Source organism: Bos javanicus, chromosome 21, assembly GCF_032452875.1.
Source record: "Bos javanicus breed banteng chromosome 21, ARS-OSU_banteng_1.0, whole genome shotgun sequence".
NCBI classification, from domain to species: domain Eukaryota; kingdom Metazoa; phylum Chordata; class Mammalia; order Artiodactyla; family Bovidae; genus Bos; species Bos javanicus.
In genome coordinates, this window is record NC_083888.1 from 34042598 (window position 1) to 34062534 (window position 19937).

A 19937-nucleotide genomic window follows, 5' to 3' on the forward strand; every position below is an offset into this window, starting at 1 on the left:
CGTGTCGTTCTTTCTTGTCTCCTTTTCTTTCCTTTTGTCTCTACTCCTTCCTCAGGCCAAAGTAATTGGAGCGTGGGGGTATATTGATTTCCCATGTAAGCCAATTATAATTAGGCCTCTGATTCTCTCCACTGACGCTATCCCTTTAAATCGCCGAAGCCATCATCCTGAGGGAATCCCTGGATCCAACTGGGGCTGGACCCCGGGAATATGGTAAATATTTTCCAGTTCCCATTCACAATGGCCATTTTTAAAATGCTAAAAAAATTAATAATAATACCTAGACATAATCCTAACAAGAAACATGTAGAACTTATATAGACTAAAGGACAAAAAACCCACTAAGAGAGAAAGTCTAAAAACATGAAAGAGTGTATCAACGTCCCAACTACCGAGACTATTATTATATTAATTTTTCTGAAGTTAATATAAAGGTTTGAAGCAATTTTGGCAAGCTATGAATGAGGTTTTAAAGCAATTACAAAATATTTTTAAATTGTTATTATTTTGGCTGCGCTGGGTCTTCGTTGTGGTGTGTGGGCTTTCTTTAGTTGCAGAGCGGGGGCTTCTCCAGTGTCGGAGCATGGGCTGTACTGCGCACGGGCTCTCTAGCTGTGGCACGTGGGTTTAGTCGCCACTCAGCATGTGGAATCTTAGTTTTCCGAACAGCGATCGAACCTGCATCCCCTGCACTGGAAGGCAGATTCTTAACCACTGGACAATGAGGGAAGTCCCAAGAATGAGATTTTAAAACTTAACCAATTGATTCTAGATTTCACATGAAGGAGTAAACAGATCAAATAGATTAGAAATTTTTTGAAAAATCCGTGTAAGGATGGGGATTTTCAGTGCCACCAACAACATTATAGAACTACCACTATTAATGTATTGCCCTAATAGCCAAGAGAAAGATCAGCACAACAGAAAGCCCTGAAAGAGACCATGTCATCTGTCAGAATACAGCATTTTACATAATGAAAAAGAGCATCCCAAACTAATGGACATTAAAGGGGTTTTCAACATTTTTATCAGGAAAACTGGTTATGAGAGGGGGTGGATAAATCAAGTTAGAGCTTTGCCTCATACACTACAACAAGATATATTTTTGATGAATCAGAGTTAAATATGAAAAATAACACCATGGGGATATAACAGTTGGCTATTTACTCTCATGATCGTAAAGACCTTATAACCAAGGAAGAAATGGAAGAAATCATACAGTCAACAGATGGAGTTGCCTGAAAATTCAAAATGGTCTATTTTTTGAAAAGACATGCACGAGCTCCTATTTTAAGGCAATTACACTTTGTGACACTCAGGGATGTTCATTCTGTTTTAGATAATTATAGAGACAGTAGGAAGGAAAGGAAAAATTCTATACTGATAGTACTTACCTCTTTCTCTTCCTCCCTCCCCCTTTTTATGCACTGAGATTTTCCAAACGTTTCCATACTCAATTCTAAACAAAGGAGTTTGGACTTTAAATAGGAAGCAATGGGGAACCAACAGAGAACATTCCAACTGGGAATTACAACAAAGCTCTATCTCTTCTGTTTTGTGCCACATTGTTTGGTTTATTCCTTTATGACTGTGCAGTGAATTGACTGCACTATGGATACTTTAACAGAAGCTCCGATAAGTTCCCTGGGTTCTCAGTCTTCCCATTCCTAAGCTGCCTGCGTGTAAACGTCCATGCCAGAGGCCATCTGACAGTGGACGAGGCATCGGGAGCTCTCCCATGATTCCTGCCTATGAGACTGTGAGTGAATTACGTTCTCTCTCTGAGTCTTATCTATACAATAGGGATGAAGGTTCTGTCTCACAGATGGTTACAAAGACGAGGGGCTGGTGTATGGAAAGCAAGCAGCACAGTGCCAAGTACACACTGGACATTCTGGAGTTGTGAAAGAAGACAGGGCATTAAGCACACAGCGGGGTTGTGTGCGTGGGGAGCGGGGCTAGCCCTGATGCTGGTGGGTGAGCCTCTCAACCTCGGGCAGTAAGAAAATATCACCACTGAGTGTGGTCTCTGGACTGCTCCCTTCCCAGTAGGGACATGCCACCCTAAACCAAGCTCACCTCCCATGAGGACCACAGTGGCATGCCACTTACGCTGTCCTAAATCTTGCACACTCAGAATGCAAGAAGCAAAAATCCTATGAAATCAGGACCCGTGGAGGAGAGCTGGCCCCAGAGCAAAATTCCAGGGCAGGGCCTGGCTTGGTGAACGGTGACAGAAAAACCGTCCACGTCACACCTCCATCTCAACAAGGTGACTGGGAGCTTTCACTTCTGTGGAGTAGTGAAAGGAACGGCCTCCTTTGGAAATTCAAATAATTAGCTAGAGGGGAATTAAAGGGCTCTGTTAGTCATTTGCACAGCAGTATGAATGCACTTAACGGGACTGGGTTCCTGCTATCTCCAGGGTGACACAGTTGAGGAAATAAGATTTCTGAAGCCAGGAGAGGAGATGCATAGTTGGAGATGCCGAGATGCTCAAAGAGAGTGAAAGCATTATCCATTAACTAGCCATTAGCTGAGGAGGTGGTGGCAGAGATGGGGAAACCTGAGGTCTTAGGAAGATAAGAGAAGTTAGGAAAGAGGGGAGAAGGAAGCCTTGTCTATTTTGCACTGTCTCCTTATACTGGCCCCACAACCAAGAAAAAGGAAGAGAAAATTTGTACTTTTCCTCCCCCACTCTTTTCTGTATAGGTCTCTGCTTTCAAGACGAGCTGGTCAGTGTTCTGCTGGGCCATGTCACTCATTCAGCTGGAGCACTGCTGCATGGGTCCCTGCCTCCCTTCCTTCTTTATGGCAGTGAAGGGAACTACTATCCAAAGGCCACTCGAGCCAAAGATCAAGGGGAATTCCAGACTCCTCCCCTCCTAGACTGCTTCAACAATTACTCATCCTTAAGTCTTACTAAATTCTATCTTCCTTTACTTAAATATAATTACTGAATACCAACTATGTTGCAGCTATGGGGCTAGAGTGTAGAGATGATTAAGGCAGAATTCTAGTTCCTAGATCTGTCATACCAATTCCCAACAATACTGCCTTTGTTCTTGCCCCAATTAGGACTTTGATGCCTTTAAGACTGTCCCTTAGTAGGCCTCCTTGGTCTCTCCAGTCAACCCTTCCTCCACATAGTATTTCTAATATGTGATTACCATCATTAGCTTAAGTGATATTGATATTATATTGATATTTTAACAGAAGCTCCGATAAGTTCCCTGGGTTCTCAGTCTTCCCATTCCTAAGCTGCCTGCGTGTAAACGTCCATGCCAGAGGCCATCTGACAGTGGACGAGGCATCGGGAGCTCTCCCATGATTCCTGCCTATGAGACTGTGAGTGAATTACGTTCTCTCTCTGAGTCTTATCTATACAATAGGGATGAAGGTTCTGTCTCACAGATGGTTACAAAGACGAGGGGCTGGTGTATGGAAAGCAAGCAGCACAGTGCCAAGTACACACTGGACATTCTGGAGTTGTGAAAGAAGACAGGGCATTAAGCACACAGCGGGGTTGTGTGTGTGGGGAGCGGGGCTAGCCCTGATGCTGGTGGGTGAGCCTCTCAACCTTGGGCAGTAAGGAAATATCACCACTGAGTGTGGTCTCTGGACTGCTCCCTTCCCAGTAGGGACATGCCACCCTAAACCAAGCTCACCTCCCATGAGGACCACAGCAGCATGCCACTTATGCTGTCCTAAATCTCGTACCCTCAGAATGCAAGAAGCAAAAATCCTATGAAATCAGGACCCGTGGAGGAGAGCTGGCCCCAGAGCAAAATTCCAGGGCAGGGCCTGGCTTGGTGAACGGTGACAGAAAAACCGTCCACGTCACACCTCCATCTCAACAAGGTGACTGGGAGCTTTCACTTCTGTGGAGTAGTGAAAGGAACGGCCTCCTTTGGAAATTCAAATAATTAGCTAGAGGGGAATTAAAGGGCTCTGTTAGTCATTTGCACAGCAGTATGAATGCACTTAACGGGACTGGGTTCCTGCTATCTCCAGGGTGACACAGTTGAGGAAATAAGATTTCTGAAGCCAGGAGAGGAGATGCATAGTTGGAGATGCCGAGATGCTCAAAGAGAGTGAAAGCATTATCCATTAACTAGCCATTAGCTGAGGAGGTGGTGGCAGAGATGGGGAAACCTGAGGTCTTAGGAAGATAAGAGAAGTTAGGAAAGAGGGGAGAAGGAAGGCTTGTCTATTTCGCACTGTCTCCTTATACTGGCCCCACAACCAAAAAAAGGAAGAGAAAATTTGTACTTTTCCTCCCCCACTCTTTTCTGTGTAGGTCTCTGCTTTCAAGACGAGCTGGTCAGTGTTCTGCTGGGCCATGTCACTCATTCAGCTGGAGCACTGCTGCATGGGTCCCTGCCTCCCTTCCCTCTTTAAGGCAGTGAAGGGAACTACCATCCAAAGGCCACTCGAGCCAAAGATCAAGGGGAATTCCAGACTCCTCCCCCCCTAGACTGCTTCAACAATTACTCATCCTTAAGTCTTACTAAATTCTATCTTCCTTTACTTAAATATAATTACTGAATACCAACTATGTTGCAGCTATGGGGCTAGAATGTAGAGATGATTAAGGCAGAATTCTAGTTCCTAGATCTGTCATACCAATTCCCAACAATACTGCCTTTGTTCTTGCCCCAATTAGGACTTTGATGCCTTTAAGACTGTCCCTTAGTAGGCCTCCTTGGTCTCTCCAGTCAACCCTTCCTCCACACAGTATTTGTAATATGTGATTACCATCATTAGCTTAAGTGATTGCAATGATGCCCCTTGGAAGTACTGCCAGAATAGTTATCAAGTGCAGGAAATATTTTAAGTGACGTGTAGTTATATGTTAATGAAGGAGATTCAAGTTTTGAGCAAAGTTAGATCACTTGTGCAAATTCATTGAGTTGTATAATAATACACTACAATTATATAGTATTGAATACTAGTCAACATGAACATGATTTAAATTTACATGTCAGTAAATCTTGCAAGACAACAAGACAAAGTTTATCACAGATAGTGATTATCAAGCTATTTTAATTTCTGCTTTATTGACTATGCCAAAGCCTTTGACTGTGTGGATCACAATAAACTGTGGAAAATTCTTCAAGAGATGGGAATACCAGACCACCTGACCTGCCTCTTGAGAAATCTATATGCAGGTCAGGAAGCAACAGTTAGAACTGGACATGGAACAACAGACTGGTTCCAAATAGGAAAAGGAGTATGTCAAGGCTGTATATTGTCACCTTGCTTATTTAACTTATATGCAGAGTACATTATGAGACGCGCTGGGCTGGAAGAAGCACAAGCTGGAATCAAGATTGCTGGGAGAAATATCAATAACCTCAGATATGCAGATGACACCACCCTTATGGCAGAAAGTAAAAGGGAACTAAAAAGCCTCTTGATGAAGGTGAAAGAGGAGAGTGAAAAATTTGGCTTAAAGCTCAACATTCAGAAAACGAAGATCATGGCATCTGGTCCATCACTTCATGGGAAACAGATGGAGAAACAGTGGAAACAGTGTCAGACTTTATTTTTTGGGCTCCAGAATCATTGCAGATGGTGACTGCAGACATGAAATTAAAAGACGCTTACTCCTTGGAAGGAAAGTTATGACCAACCTAGATAGCATATTCAAAAGCAGAGACATTACTTTGCCAACAAAGGTCGGTCTAGTCAAGGCTATGGTTTTTCCTGTGGTCATGTATGGATGTAAGAGTTGGACTGTGAAGAAGGCTGAGCGCCAAAGAATTGATGCTTTTGAACTGTGGTGCTGGAGAAGACTCTTTTGAGTTCCTTGGACTTCAAGGAGATCCAACCAGTCCATCCTAAAGGACCAGTCCTGGGTGTTCATTGGAAGGACTGATGCTGAGGCTGAAACTCCAATACTTTGGCCACCTCATGCGAAGAGTTGACTCATTGAAAAAGACCCTGATGCTGGGAGGGATTGGGGGTAGGAGGAAAAGGGGACAACAGAGGATGAGATGGTTGGATGGCATCACCTACTCGATGCACATGAGTTTGGGTGGACTCCGGGAGTTGGTGATGGACAGGGAGGCCTGGCGTGCTGTGGTTCATGGAGTTGCAAAGAGTCGGACACAACTGAGCGACTGAACTGAACTGAATTTCAATAAATAAAATGGCAAAACAGATGGAGATGGCTGAAACAATCAATTAACTAAAGCCATGAATAAGAAAAATGATATTTGATGATCAGATAGCAATAACTTGTGGCTCAGCTGGTAAAGAATTTGCCTGCAATGCAGGAGACCTGGGCTTGATCCCTGGGTTGGGAAGATCTCCTGGAGAAGGGAAAGTCTACCCACTCCAGTATTGTGGCCTGGAGAATTCCACGGAGTCCATGGGGTCGCAAAGAGTCGGATATGGCTGAGCGACTTTCACTTTCACTTTCTGGGGGCTTCCCAGGTGGCACTAGTGGGTAAAGAATTCTCCTGCCAGTGCAGGAGCTGCAGGAGACTCAGGCTCAATCCCTGGGTCTGGAAGATCCCCTGGAGTAGGAAATGGCAACCCACTCAAGTATTCTAGCCAGGATAAGCCTATGGATAGAGGAACCTGGCAGACTACAGTCCGTGGGGTCGCAGACTCAGACACACCTAAGCGTGCATGCATGTATGTAACTTAATACTTTGTTCGTTAAGGAACCTATGATACAGAGGCAGCTCTTCTATTTAGTTGTACCAATCTCAAAACACCTCTCCAACTCTAACAGCTTTGACAGAACAAATCCAAATTGTAAAATATACCAAAGCAGGTATTTATTACGCAGTTCAATGACTATAAAGTTAATCATTAAATGTAAATAGAATCTGGGGACGTAGAAAACAAGTAGTAACTCCTTATGTGACAAACAACTTTGACGTTCTCAAGTACTTTTATAAAAATTGGTGTAAAATGATTTTATGTAGTTTTGATGTCTACCGTGGTTCTGATCTTTGTTATTCATTCAATACTCATTAAACATATACAACCAACTCCAGTATTCCTGCCTAGGAAATCCCATGGACGGAGGAGCCTAGCAGATTACAGTCCATGGGGTTGAAAAGAGTCGGACATAATTTAGCAACAAAAGTACCACACAATTACTTTTATAAAAAAGATAATAAAATGATTTTATGTAGCTTTGAGGGCCTACTATGGTTCTGATCTTTGCTATTCATTCAATACTCATTAAACATACACATTTCCCCCAAACTGTAGTAATACTGTTAAGATTATTAATCTGAAAAACAATAAAATCATAAATTAAAAACTGTAATACTAAAGGTAAGAGAGCAAGAAGAAAGTAAGTAAGAGGAAGAAAGAGGAGGAGGGGTAACATAAGAAATTTTCACTGAAATAGAACTTCTAGACTAAAGGAGCAAGTCAGGTTCTAGAATAACTTGATACAAAATGCCCAGTACTAAGACAGCTTGGTTAAATTAATAAATCTCAGTAATGAAAAGTATCTTTAGGTATCAAGACAGAAAAAGCAAATGAATATGTCCTCAGGACTCTCCTGGTGAACATTTGATGCTGAACGATAATTCAGCAAAGTCTATAAAGCTCTAAAGAAATGACATCTGGAGATCATCAGATGGTCAACACCAAAATCAGACTGATTATATTCTTTGCAGTCAAAGATGGAGAAGCTCTATACAGTCAGAAAAACAAGACTAGGAGCTGACTGTGGCTCAGGTCATGAACTCAATATTGCAAAATTCAGACTTAAATTGAAGAAAGCAGGGAAAACTATTAGGCCACTAAAGCATGACCTAAATCAAAGCCCTTATGATTATACAGTGGACGTGACAAATAGATTCAAGGGATTAGATCTAAAAGATAGAGTGCCTGAAGAACTATGGACAGAAGTTCGTGGTATTGTACAGGAGGCAGTGATCAAGACCATCCCCAAGAAAAAGAAATGCAAAAAAGGCTAAATGACTGTCTGAGGAGGTCTTTCAAATAGCTGAGAAAAGAAGAGAACTAAAAGGCAAAGGACAAAAGGAAAGATATATCTATCTGAATGCAGAGTTCCAAAGAAAAGCAAGGAGAGATAAGAAAGCCTTCCTAAATGAACAATGAAAACAATAGAATGGGAAAGACTAGGGATCTTTTCAAGAAAATTAGAGATACCGAGGGAACATTTCACACAAAGATGGGCACAATACAGGACAGAAATGCTATGGACCTAACAGAAGCAGAAGATATTAAGAAGAGGTGGCAAGAATACACAGAAGAACTACACTAAAAAGATTTTAATGACCCAGATAACCACGATGGTGTAATCACTCACCTAGAGCCAGACATTCTGGAGTGCAAAGCCAAGTAGGCCTTAGGAAGCATCACTACAAACAAAGCTAGTGGAGGTGATGGAATTCTAGTTGAGCTATTTCAAATCCTAAAAGATGATGCTGTTAAAGTGCTGAGCTCAATATGCCAGCAAATACGGAAAACTCAGCAGTGGCCACAGGACTGGAAAAAATAAGTTTTCATTCCAATCCCAAAGAAGGGCAATGTCACAGAATGTTCAAACTGTCGCACAACTGCACTCATTTCACATGTTAGCAAAGTAATGCGCTAAATTCTCCAAGCCAGGCTTCAATAGTACATGAACTGAAAACTTCCAGACGTTCAAGCTGGATTTAGAAAAGGCAAAGGAACCAAAGATCGAACTGCCAATATCTTCTGGATCATAGAAAAAAATAGAGAATTTCAGAAAAACATCTACTTTTGCTTCACTGACTACACTAAAGCCTTTGACTGTGTGGATCACAATAAATTGTGGAAAATCCTTAAAGAGATGGGAATACCAGACCACCTTACCTGCCTGCAGCAAAACCTGTGTGCAGGTCAAGAAGCAACAGTTAGAACTGGACATGGAACAATGGACTGGTTTAAAATTGGGAAAGGAATACAGTAAGGCTGTATATCGCCACCCTGCCTATTTAACTTATATGCAGAGTAATCACGTGAAATGCTGGGCTAAATGAAGCACAAGCTGGAGTCAAGGTTGCTGGGAGAAATATCAATAACCGCAGACATACAGATGACATCACCCTTATTATGGCAGAAAGTAAAGAGGAACTAAAGAGCCTCTTTATGAAGGTGAAAGAGGAGTGTGAAAAAGCTGGCTTAAAATTCAGCGTTGAAAAAATGAAGATCCTGGCATCCAGCCCCATCACTTCATGGCAAATAGATGGGAAACAAGGGAAATAGTGAGAAACTTTATTTTCTTGGGCTCCAAAATCACTGCAGATGGTGACTGCAGCCATGAAATTAAGACGCTTGCTCCTTGGAAGAAAAGCTATGACAAACCTAGACAGTGTATTAAAAAGCAGAGACATTACTTTACCAACAAAGGTCCAAATAATCAAAACTATGGCTTTTCCAGTAGTCATGTATGGATGTGAGAGCTGGACCATAAAGAAGGCTGAACGCTGAAGAACTGATGCTTTTGAACTGTGGTGTTGGAGAAGACTCAGGAGAGTCCCTTGGACAGCAAGGAGATCAAACCAGTCCATCCTAAAGGAAATCAGCCCTAAATACTCATTGGAAGGACTGTTGCTGAAGTTGAAGCTCCAAAACTTTGGCCTCTGGATGCAAAGAGCTAATTCACTGGAAAAGACTCTGGAGGCTGGGAAAGATTGAAGGCAAAAGGAGAAGTGGGCAGCAGAGGATGAGATGGTTAGATAATATCACTGACATGAATCTGAGCAAACTTCTGGAGACAGTGGAGGACAGAGGAGCCAGGCACACTGCAATCAGACACGACTTAGCAACTGAACAACAAGTCTGGTTTTACTTCAATATCTGTTTTTTCATCAAAGTCAAGGAAAATTAAACGTAACATTGCTTAAATAGCAAGCTTCCTTTGAATAATTTAATTCTAAGGGAAAATACAATCTCAGCTCTAAACAAGCAATTTGCAGAATTCTTTTTTTGCAGCTGGGCCTGGTTGTTAGTTGAAGACTGCCTGCATGTGGAGGCTGGGAGCAGCAGGACAGGCTCTGTGCAGACAGAGTCTGCAGTCAGGAAATCCTGTGTCCTGGCCTGGTCCTTGCTCAGATAAGACCACTTACTTAGGAATGAGCTCCCATTCATGTTCTGGCCTTGTGCAACAATTCTTTCTTTCTCAATAATCTTATAGGAGGGTGTGGAACAGACTACCCTATGACCCAGCAATCCCACTCCTGGGCATATACCCAGGAAAACCATAATTCAAAAAGCTACATGCATCCCAATGCTCAATGCAGCACTATTTATAATAGCCAAGACATGGAAGCAACCTAAATGTCTACTGACAGAGGAATGGATAAAGAAGATGTGGTACAGATACACAATGGAATATTCTTCAGCCAGAAAAAGGAATGAAATTGTGCCATTCGCAGAGCTGTGGATGGACCTAGAAACTGTCATACAGAAAGAAGAAAGTCAGAGAGAGATAAACAAATATCATATAACATCGTTTATATGTGGAATCTAGAAAAATAGTATAGATAATCTTATTTGCAGAGCAGAAATAGACACAGATGTAGAGAAGAGAAGTACGGTTACCAAGGGGGGGAAGAAAGGGTGGAATGAATTGGGAGATTGCGATTGGCAAATATATACACTGCTGCTGCTGCTGCTAAGTCGCTTCAGTCGTGTCCAACTCTGTGTGACCCCATAGACGGCAGCCCAACAGGCACCCCCGTCCCTGGGATTCTCCAAGCAAGAACACTGGAGTGGGTTGCCATTTCCTTCTCCAATGCATGAAAGTGAAAAGTCAAAGTGAAGTCGCTCAGTCGTGTCCGACTCTTAGTGACCCCCATGGACTGCAGCCTACCAGGCTCCTCCATCCATGGGATTTTCCAGGCAAGAGTACTGGAGTGGGGTGCCATTGCCTTCTCCGATACACTACTATGTATAAAATAGATAACTAATGATAACCTGTTGTGCAGCACAGGGAACTCTACTCAGAGCTATGTGATAACCTAAATGGGAAGGAAATCCAAAAAAGAGGGATATATGTATATGCATAGGAAAAGGCAACTCACTTCAGTATTTTTGCCTGAAAAATCTCATGCACAGAGGAGCCCTGCAGTCACAAAGTGCTGGACATGACTGACTGACTGAACATGTATATGTACAGCTGATTTACTTTGTGTACAGGAGAAACTAACACACCACTGTATAGCAACTATACTCCAACAGAAATCAATTTTAAAAAGAAGAGGGCAGATCCAACCAGCAGATCCCATTCTCTGACCATACTGGAAAAGGCACAATTTCCTACTTGAAAAGCACTGCTCCGGTTACCAAGGAGTCAAAGAGCTCCACTCAAGGCTGGCTTCATACCTGTCCCCTGCACTCTGCTTTCTGCAGCCACCGCATGATGTTGCCTCTGCCCCGAACCCTTCCCTGGGCTGTCCAGGGTGCCTCTCCCTGGACCTGCTGCAAATAATCCCGACTTCTGGTCTTGGGAACCCTTTTCCCAGTTTATCATCTCACCATACTTCTCAAACTTGATTACTTTTTGTTTGTTCAGTCACTCTGTCATGTCCAACTCTCTGTGATTCCATGGACTGCTGCACACCAGGCTTCCCTGTCCTTCACCGTCTCCTGGAGTTTACTCAAACTCATGTCCATTGAGTCAGTGATGCCGTACAATCATCTCAGCCTCTGTCATCCCCTGCTCCTGCCTTCAATCCTTCCCAGCATCAGGGCCTTTTCCAATGAGTCAGCTTTTCGTATCAGGTGATCAAAGTATTGGAGCTTCAGCATCAGTCCTTCCAATGAATATTCAGGACTGATTTCCTTTAGAATGGACTGGCTGGATCTCCTTGCTGTCCAAGGGACTCTCAAGAGTCTTCTGCAACACCACAGTTCAAAAGCATCAATTCTTTGGCACTCAGCCTTCTTTATGGTCCAACTTTCACATCCGTACATGACTACTGGAAAAACCATAGCTTCGACTATACAGACCTTTGTAGGCAATGTCTCTGCTAATAGGTCTTTCATTTTCCCCACTCAACTATAACTAAAGTTCTTCCTGCCTACAAATTTTAACGGTCCTAGGTTGATTCCCCTACCCTATCCAGCCAAGCTTTGGGATCTGACACCCTAACATGGGTCTCAGTTCCACTGACAGTCCAAAACCTACATTACCCTCAGTTGCAAGGCACTCCCAAGCACACGTGATGATAAGGCTGGCAGCCACCTTGACCTCCAGGTCAGGCTGTCCATGGCACTGTGAGACCCTGGCCTTCTCCCCATGCTGCCATCTCTGCATTCCTGCAGGCCCCACCTGCACCATGGCCTCAGCCTCCTAAGGCGGCTCCTTTTCCCCCAGGTCCAGATTCTTTGCTTCAGTTTCAGGTTGGGTCATATACCCAACAATAAATTGGTAAATCTCAAATTCTTTATGGAAGAGGAATGGCAACCCAGTCCAGTATTCTTGCCTGGAGAATCCCATGAACAGAGGAGCCTGGTGGACTATAGTCCATGGGGTTGCAAAGAGTCAGACACGACTGAGGGACTTTCATTCTCCAAATGTAAATAAACATGTAGCCAAAACAAAACAAACCAATCCTGGTCTCCCTGCTCCTAAACTTGCTCACTTCAATCAAACAGCAGAATGCAGAGAGAGGATCCAAGCACTCTTCCACTCTCTGCCTTACCTCCTCTAGGGGGTTTCCAACAGAGTCCCCCATAGATCCACTCACACTGTGTTCTCCAGGATATTCCCTAGTATAAGAGCCAACTGCAGGGAAATGGGACAAACTGAGAACCTTCTTTGTCCTGGAAACTACAGGAAAGAGTCATAACTCTTCCAGTGCCCCCGTGTTTTTCCTTTCTTTCTTTTTTAATAATTGTATTTATTTTTGACTGTGCCGAGTCTTTGTTCCTGCATGAGCTTTTCTCTAGTTATGGAGAGCCAGGGCTGCTCTCTAGTTGTGACGCGAGGGCTTCTCATTGAGGTGGCTTCTCCTGCTGTGGAGCATGGGCTCAGGGTGCACAGGCTTCAGTAGTTGTGGCACGTGGGCTCAGTAGATGGAATTCCCCAGCTGTGGAGCATAGACTTAAAAGCTGTAGTGCACAGGCTCGGCTGCTCTGAGGTACGTGGGATCTTCCCAGACGAGGGATCGAACCCATGTCTCCAGCATCGGCAGGCAGATTCTTATTCACTGAGCCACCAGGGAAGCCCTCTCCCCCATGTTTGAGCCTAGCTCACCCTTCTAGCCCCTGCCGTCCTGCAGAGCCTTTACCTGGAGTTCCTAAAAGGCAGCAGACATGCTGGAGCCTCTGCATTTGCACACGCTCCCTCCCCTTTCTGCTTCCTTACCTATCAGCCTAAGTATGACACCCCCTTGGAAGCTGCAGTCCCCAACCAGCAGCCAATCCAGGCTGGGCAGGCGGCCTTTCTTGAGCTCACTTGCCCAGTGTTCCTTCTTCCTCCTGCCCCTAAATAACTGACTGAGCACACGTGGGACGTTGGCCCTCTGGCAAGGGAAAACATGAGGGAGGGGACGGTGTCTTACCACGCTGTCCTAAGGGCAACTATGGGCACAGACTGACCCAGGTGAGCCGGCTTCCTCAAAGCCCTTTGCAGCCTTGATTGTTAACTGCAGATCTGGTTCCTTCTCCAGACTGTGACCTCAGAGGTTGAGGGCCGTATCTGTTTATATTTATACCCTAGCACCTAGCAGAGGGCCTGCTATGTAGTAGGAAGGTGGGCTGAAACAATGGACTCCAGAGGCATGGCGACCAAATGCCGAGGGCCCCAGGGAGGATCCTCCCAGGCTGGATTTAAAAGTTTGAAGCCATTTCTGATGCTGCCTCCTAGTGTGAACCGTAAGCGAGCTCAACATCAAAGGATGGAAAGGTTTGTTATTGACTTGCAAGCTGAAGGAAGTTGTGGGTTATATATGACGCTGAGGTTTTCTGCAGAAGAAACAAGTTGAGCTTTTCTAATAATCGCTGGTAAAATGTGAATCAATGTGAACTGTGGCTGTGTATGTATGATTTTTAAGTAACGTGGTCAGCTTTTTGAAGCCATTTACCATGCTCAAGGGAAAAGAATCCTGTCCTCTTTCTGGAAGGACCTCCTTGCCCATTGTACCAGGGGAGAAATCCACGCCCACCCCCACATGAAAGGTGAAGCACTCCATAAGCTACCACCATCCTGGGGCTCTGGCAGAGGTCCTGTCCTTATTGCAGTGTGGGAGATGCAAACTGTGCTTCATACAACTGCTGCCCATCAGCTACTAAAACTGTGCAAGCTAGATGTTCACATTTACATGGGAGCAGACAACACAGAACCACAGGATCTATAAAGAGAATTAGCAGCCAAAATGGGGACCAAACTGATTTCTGGCTCATACTGAAAAAAGGGTAATATAGGAAACATAAAACTTGTAACACTTCTAAGCTTTTTAGTCAGGGAGATTTAAGAATACACATTGAGAAAATAAGAACAGGCTGACAAGAAAAAGCATCCTGAGAACACTGACCTTACTTGGCAATTAAAAAAAAAAAAAACATGATTGCTAGGGGAAAAACTTAAACAAAAAAAACCCACTCAACGTAAGTAGTAAATAGTAGAAAGAAGTCACACACACACACAAAAAAGCTGGTGGATTAGAAAATCAATTCAAGTACCTGTAAGAATCTGGAAGAAAAAAGGCAAAGTAAGGGAATTAATGGAATTCCTGGTGGGCTACAGGCCATGGGGTCGCAACTGGACATGACTGAGCATACAGAGTGCCATACCGAGTGACGTTAAGTCAGACAGAGAAACACAAATAGCATATGTTATCACTCATATGTGGATTCTAAAAAAAATGATACAAATGAACTTATTTACAAAACAGAAATAGAGGTACAGATGTAAAAAACAAACTTACGGTTATCAGGGGGAACATGGGTGAGGGATAAATTGGGAGATTGGGATTGACATAAATACACTACTACATATAAGATAGATAACTAATAAGAACCTCCAGTTTAGAACAGAGAACTCTACTCACTACTCTGTAATGACCTATTTGGGGAAAGAATTTAAAACAGAGTGGATATATGTGTATGTATAATTGAGTCATTCTGTTATACAGCAAAAACTAATATCACATTGTAAATTAACTATACTCCAATAAAAAATTAATTTAAAAAAAAGCCCCCCCCCACACACAAATACTTATAAAAAGAAAAACATAAGCAAATGAATAGAGATCAATACATTAAAAAAAGTAGAAGACAATTTCTTTGAGCTGAAGAAAGAAGACTTGAATTTTCAGTTCAACAATGTCAGAGAGGATTGAAAAAACAAAAGACCTATAGCTTGAAGAATCATTTTCAAGAATAAAGAAAAATTACATAAAAGTCATTAGCAGGGGCTTCCTTGGTGGTCAAGTAGTTAAGAATCCACCTGCCAACGCAGGGGACACAGGTTAGATTCCTGGTCTGGGAAGATTCCACATGCCTCGGGGGAACAAAGCCTATGTGCAAAACTACTAAAGCCTGGATGCCTAGAGCCCGTGCCGCACAAGGAGAAACCACTGCAATGAGACGCCCTCGCACCGAGAGCAGCCCCTCTCTTTGCAACTAGAGAAAGGCTGCATGCAGCAACAAAGAAAAATAAAATAAAAATCTTTTTAGCAATCCTTAGCAAACAAAAACAGATTACCCAGAGAGGAAAAATAGACAATGATTGACTTTCTCACCTGCAACACAGAAGGCCACAAATTTACAAAGCAATGTTTATATATTCCAAGATGAAAGATTTGTGATTGTGACCTCAGAATTTTACAACGAGCTAAATTTTCCTTTAAATGTGACTCTATGGTCTCACTGCCTAAGGCCTGGGTTTGATCCCTAGTCAGGGAATTAAAATCCCACAAGCTGCATGGCACAACCAAAAAACATTACACATACATAAACATGACAGCAAAAGAACATTCAAGTTAAGATACTCAAGGTTCTGGAAAGTAAGCTCCAAAAATCAACCAAAAAATTTACTTGAAGTATTCCAGTCAACTGGGAAATGAATAACATTAAATAATTGAAGAAAGAGGAAGATATATTATAGAAAAAAATTATTGTGGGCACCAACACCAATTAGAATCTAAGATTATAAATAACAAGTGGGTTATAACATGATAATTAACTGCCAAAAAAGGATGCTTAGAATAGAAAAGACATAGAAAATTTGGTAATAATCTAAAGATAAAATTTCATGTTAATCCAACTACATCTGAATGTGGGAATGGAAGGAGAGAAGAAAAAGTATGCTAAAACTTTTATCCTATCTGGAAGAACAGTTGTAATTTGACTGTGTGGATCACAATAAACTGTGGAAAATTCTGAAAGAGATGGGAATACCAGACCACCTGACCTGCCTCTTGAGAAACCTGTATGCAGGTCAGGAAGCAACAGTTAGAACTGGACATGGAACAACAGTCTGGTTCCAAATAGTAAAAGGAGTATGTCAAGGCTGTATATTGTCACCCTGCTTATTTAATTTATATGCAGAGTGCTGCTGCTGCTGCTGCTAAGTTGCTTCAGTCGTGTCCGACTCTGTGCGACCCCATAGACGGCAGCCCACCAGGCTCCCCCATCCCTGGGATTCTCCAGGCAAGAACACTGGAGTGGGTTGCCATTTCCTTCTCCAATGCATGAAAGTGAAAAGTGAAAGTGAAGTCGCTCAGTCGTGTCCGACCCTCAGCGACCCTGTGGACTGCAGCCCTCCAGGCTCTTCCATCCATGGGATTTTCCAGGCAAGAATACTGGAGTGGGGTGCTATTGCCTTCTCCAGAGTACATCATGAGAAAGGCTGGGCTGGAGGAAGCACAAGCTGGAATCAAGATTGCCGGGAGAAATATCAATAGCCTCTGATATGCAGATGACACCACCCTTATGTCAGAAAGTGAAGAAGACCTAAAGAGCCTCTTGATGAAAGTGAAAGAGGAAAGTGAAAAAGTTGGCTTAAAGCTCAACATTCAGAACACTAAGATCATGGCATCCGGTCCCATCACTTCATGGCATATAGATGGGCAAACAGTGGAAACAGTGGCTGACTTTATTTTTTTGGGCTTCAGAATCACTGCAGATGCTGATTGCGGCCATGAAATTAAAAGATGCTTACTCCTTGGAAGGAAAGTTATGACCAACCTAGACAGCATTTTCAAAAGCAGAGACATTACTTTGCCAACAAAGGTTTGTCTAGTCAAGGCTATGGTTTTTCCAGTGGTCATGTATGGATGTGAGAGTTGGACTATAAAGAAAGCTGAGCGCCGAAGAATTGATGCTTTTGAACTGTGGTGTTGGAGAAGACTCTTGAGAGTCCCTTGGACTGCAAGGAGATCCAACCAGTCCATCCTGAAAGATCAGTCCTGGGTGTTCTTTGGAAGGACTGATGTTGAAGCTGAAACTCCAATACTTTGGCCACCTGATGGGAAGAGCTGACTCACTGGAAAAGACCCTGATGCTGGGAAAGATTGAAGGCAGGAGAAGGGGACCACAGAGGATGAGATGGTTGGATAGCATGGTCGACTTGATGGACATGGGTTTGGGTGGACTCCGGGAGTTGGTGATGGACAGGGAGGCCTGGCGTGCTGAGGTTCATGGGGTCGCAAAGAGTCGGACATGACTGAGCAACTGAACTGAACTAAACTGAATCTACTCTTGATGGTTCAGTAGGAAAAGAATCTGCCTGCAATGCAGGAGACCTGGATTCGACCCCTGGGTTGGGAAGATCCCCTGGAGAAGGGAATGTCAACCTGGTATTCTTGCCTGGAGAATTCCAATGACAGAGGAGTCTGGGGGTCTACAGTCCATAACGTCGCAAAGAATCAGACACAACTGAGCGACGAACAACACATACACACGCACTCTTGATGGTGAGAGAGAGAGATACACATATACACATATGTTCTAATATGTTTGTTAAAAATTTAAACAAGAGTAGAAAGAGGAGATATAGATACATCTCTACAAAGAATACACGTTAAAAAAAAAATCCGAGGAATATGCTAGTGAAAGGAATATGGTAGGCACCAAAGAAAACCTCAACATAGTCATAGATACAACTCTTAAATACTAGTAGACCATATTGTAGAAATTAACATCAAATGTTTAAATCAAACAGCACAAGCCACTTGAAAATTTTAGACAACCTTCTGCCCCAAACTCTTCTATCAAAGAGAAAATGTTTAAAAAGAGAAAAGACTGAAATTAGAGGTATTTGAGAAATGATTGACTATGATTACACTACTTGTCAAAGGTATGGAAGGCAGGCAACGTTTTACTCAGAGAAGAATGCAGTAAACAATGAGGACAGCAAGTAAATGAATTAGATGTTCCGTCGAGTTAGATGAATAATGGGAGAAGAGTACAACAAAGAAAATAATGAGGCTAAACATACAATGATTAATTAGAAAAAAGGAAAACATTAATATCAGCAAGCAATAAAAAGACCAAAAAAAAGCTGGTGCTTTGAAAAGATCACTAAAATAAGCACAAATATACAACATTAGGAGGCTTCCCTGGTGGCTCCGGCCTGCAGTGCAGGAGACTTGGGTTTGATCCCTGGGTCAGGAAGATCCCCTGGAGAAGGGAATGGCAACCCACTCCAGTATTCTTGCCTAGAGAATCTCCTGGACAGAGGAGTCTGGTGGGCTACAGTCCATAGGATTGCAAAGAGTCGGATGTGACTAACACTTTAACATTCATACAACATTAGAAATAAGAAAGGGGACACAATTACAGGTATAGAGGAGATATTTAAATTGTAAGATAACTCAAGATGAATCAGAAAACATCCCAGAAAATCTGATTCATGACCTTCCACAAAAAGGGAAAAAAATCTACTCTCCAAAAGAGGCACTTGTCTCAGATAGCTTTTCAAGAAACTTCTACAAGCTTGGATTGCTTATGTCCTTTATTCTACAACAGAGAAATTACAAGAATAGTATTTTAACATTTATTGAGTATTTAATATGTGCCAGGCACTATACCAAGCAATTTATATATATCATGTTCAAAAAAGCTTACAAACTCATTGAAAGAGATTAGTATCAAATGGATATAAAAACTTGACAAGGAAATCATACATATGCATAAAATTGATCACATTTATAAATACAGATGATAGTCTAGATAAAATAGTACTAAATGGAATCGAGGTAGAAATTAATATAATAGTATGTCATGACCAAATAGAGTTTTTCCTCCTGGGAATTAAAATAATGGTGCAACATAAAGAAACCTAGTGATATCATTCATTATACTAAACAGTGAAAGGACACCTTCAGAGTCCAAAGAACACCCATCCCCGAGTTAAGACAACAGCAACAACAAAACTCTTAGTAAACTAGAAGCACAAGGCAACTTTCTTAATGTGATTTTTAAAAGTCACCTAAGGAAATCAACAATAAACAACATACCAAAGAAGAAAACATAAGAAACTTTTTCATGAAAGATAGGTACAAAGCAAAGTTGCCTTTTCTAACCACTTCACAGTTGCCCTGGCAGTTCTGGCCAATTCAGTGAAACAAAGCTACAAAAAGGTAATATGTATAAATAATATGTATAAATACTGGAAAGAAAAAAGTTTTTATTATTTCTAGGTGATATGACTATTCACCTAGAAAATCTAAAAAAAATCAACGGAAAAACTTACAAGAATAAAAGAGCCCAATAGGATGGCTAGATATAGCATGTGTGTGTGTGTGTGTGTGTGTGTTAGCCGCTCAGTTGTGTCCAACTCTTGGTGACCCCATGGACTGCAGCTGGCTAGGCTCCTCTGTCCATGGGATTTTCCAGGCAAGAATACTGGAGTGGGTTGCCATTTCCTTCTCCAATAGATATATACGCTTACATATTAGTGAATGTTAATGATAATCAGATAAAAACTATAATGGAAAAGATTCCATTCATAATATTAT

General features: G+C 42.4%; 1 protein-coding gene across 5 annotated transcripts in view; it reads right to left on the reverse strand.

The window, feature by feature from the left end:
* The window catches only part of PML (PML nuclear body scaffold), a 57140-nt gene that overhangs the window by 31446 nt on the left and 5757 nt on the right, over positions 1-19937 (reverse strand). The window lies entirely within an intron of this gene.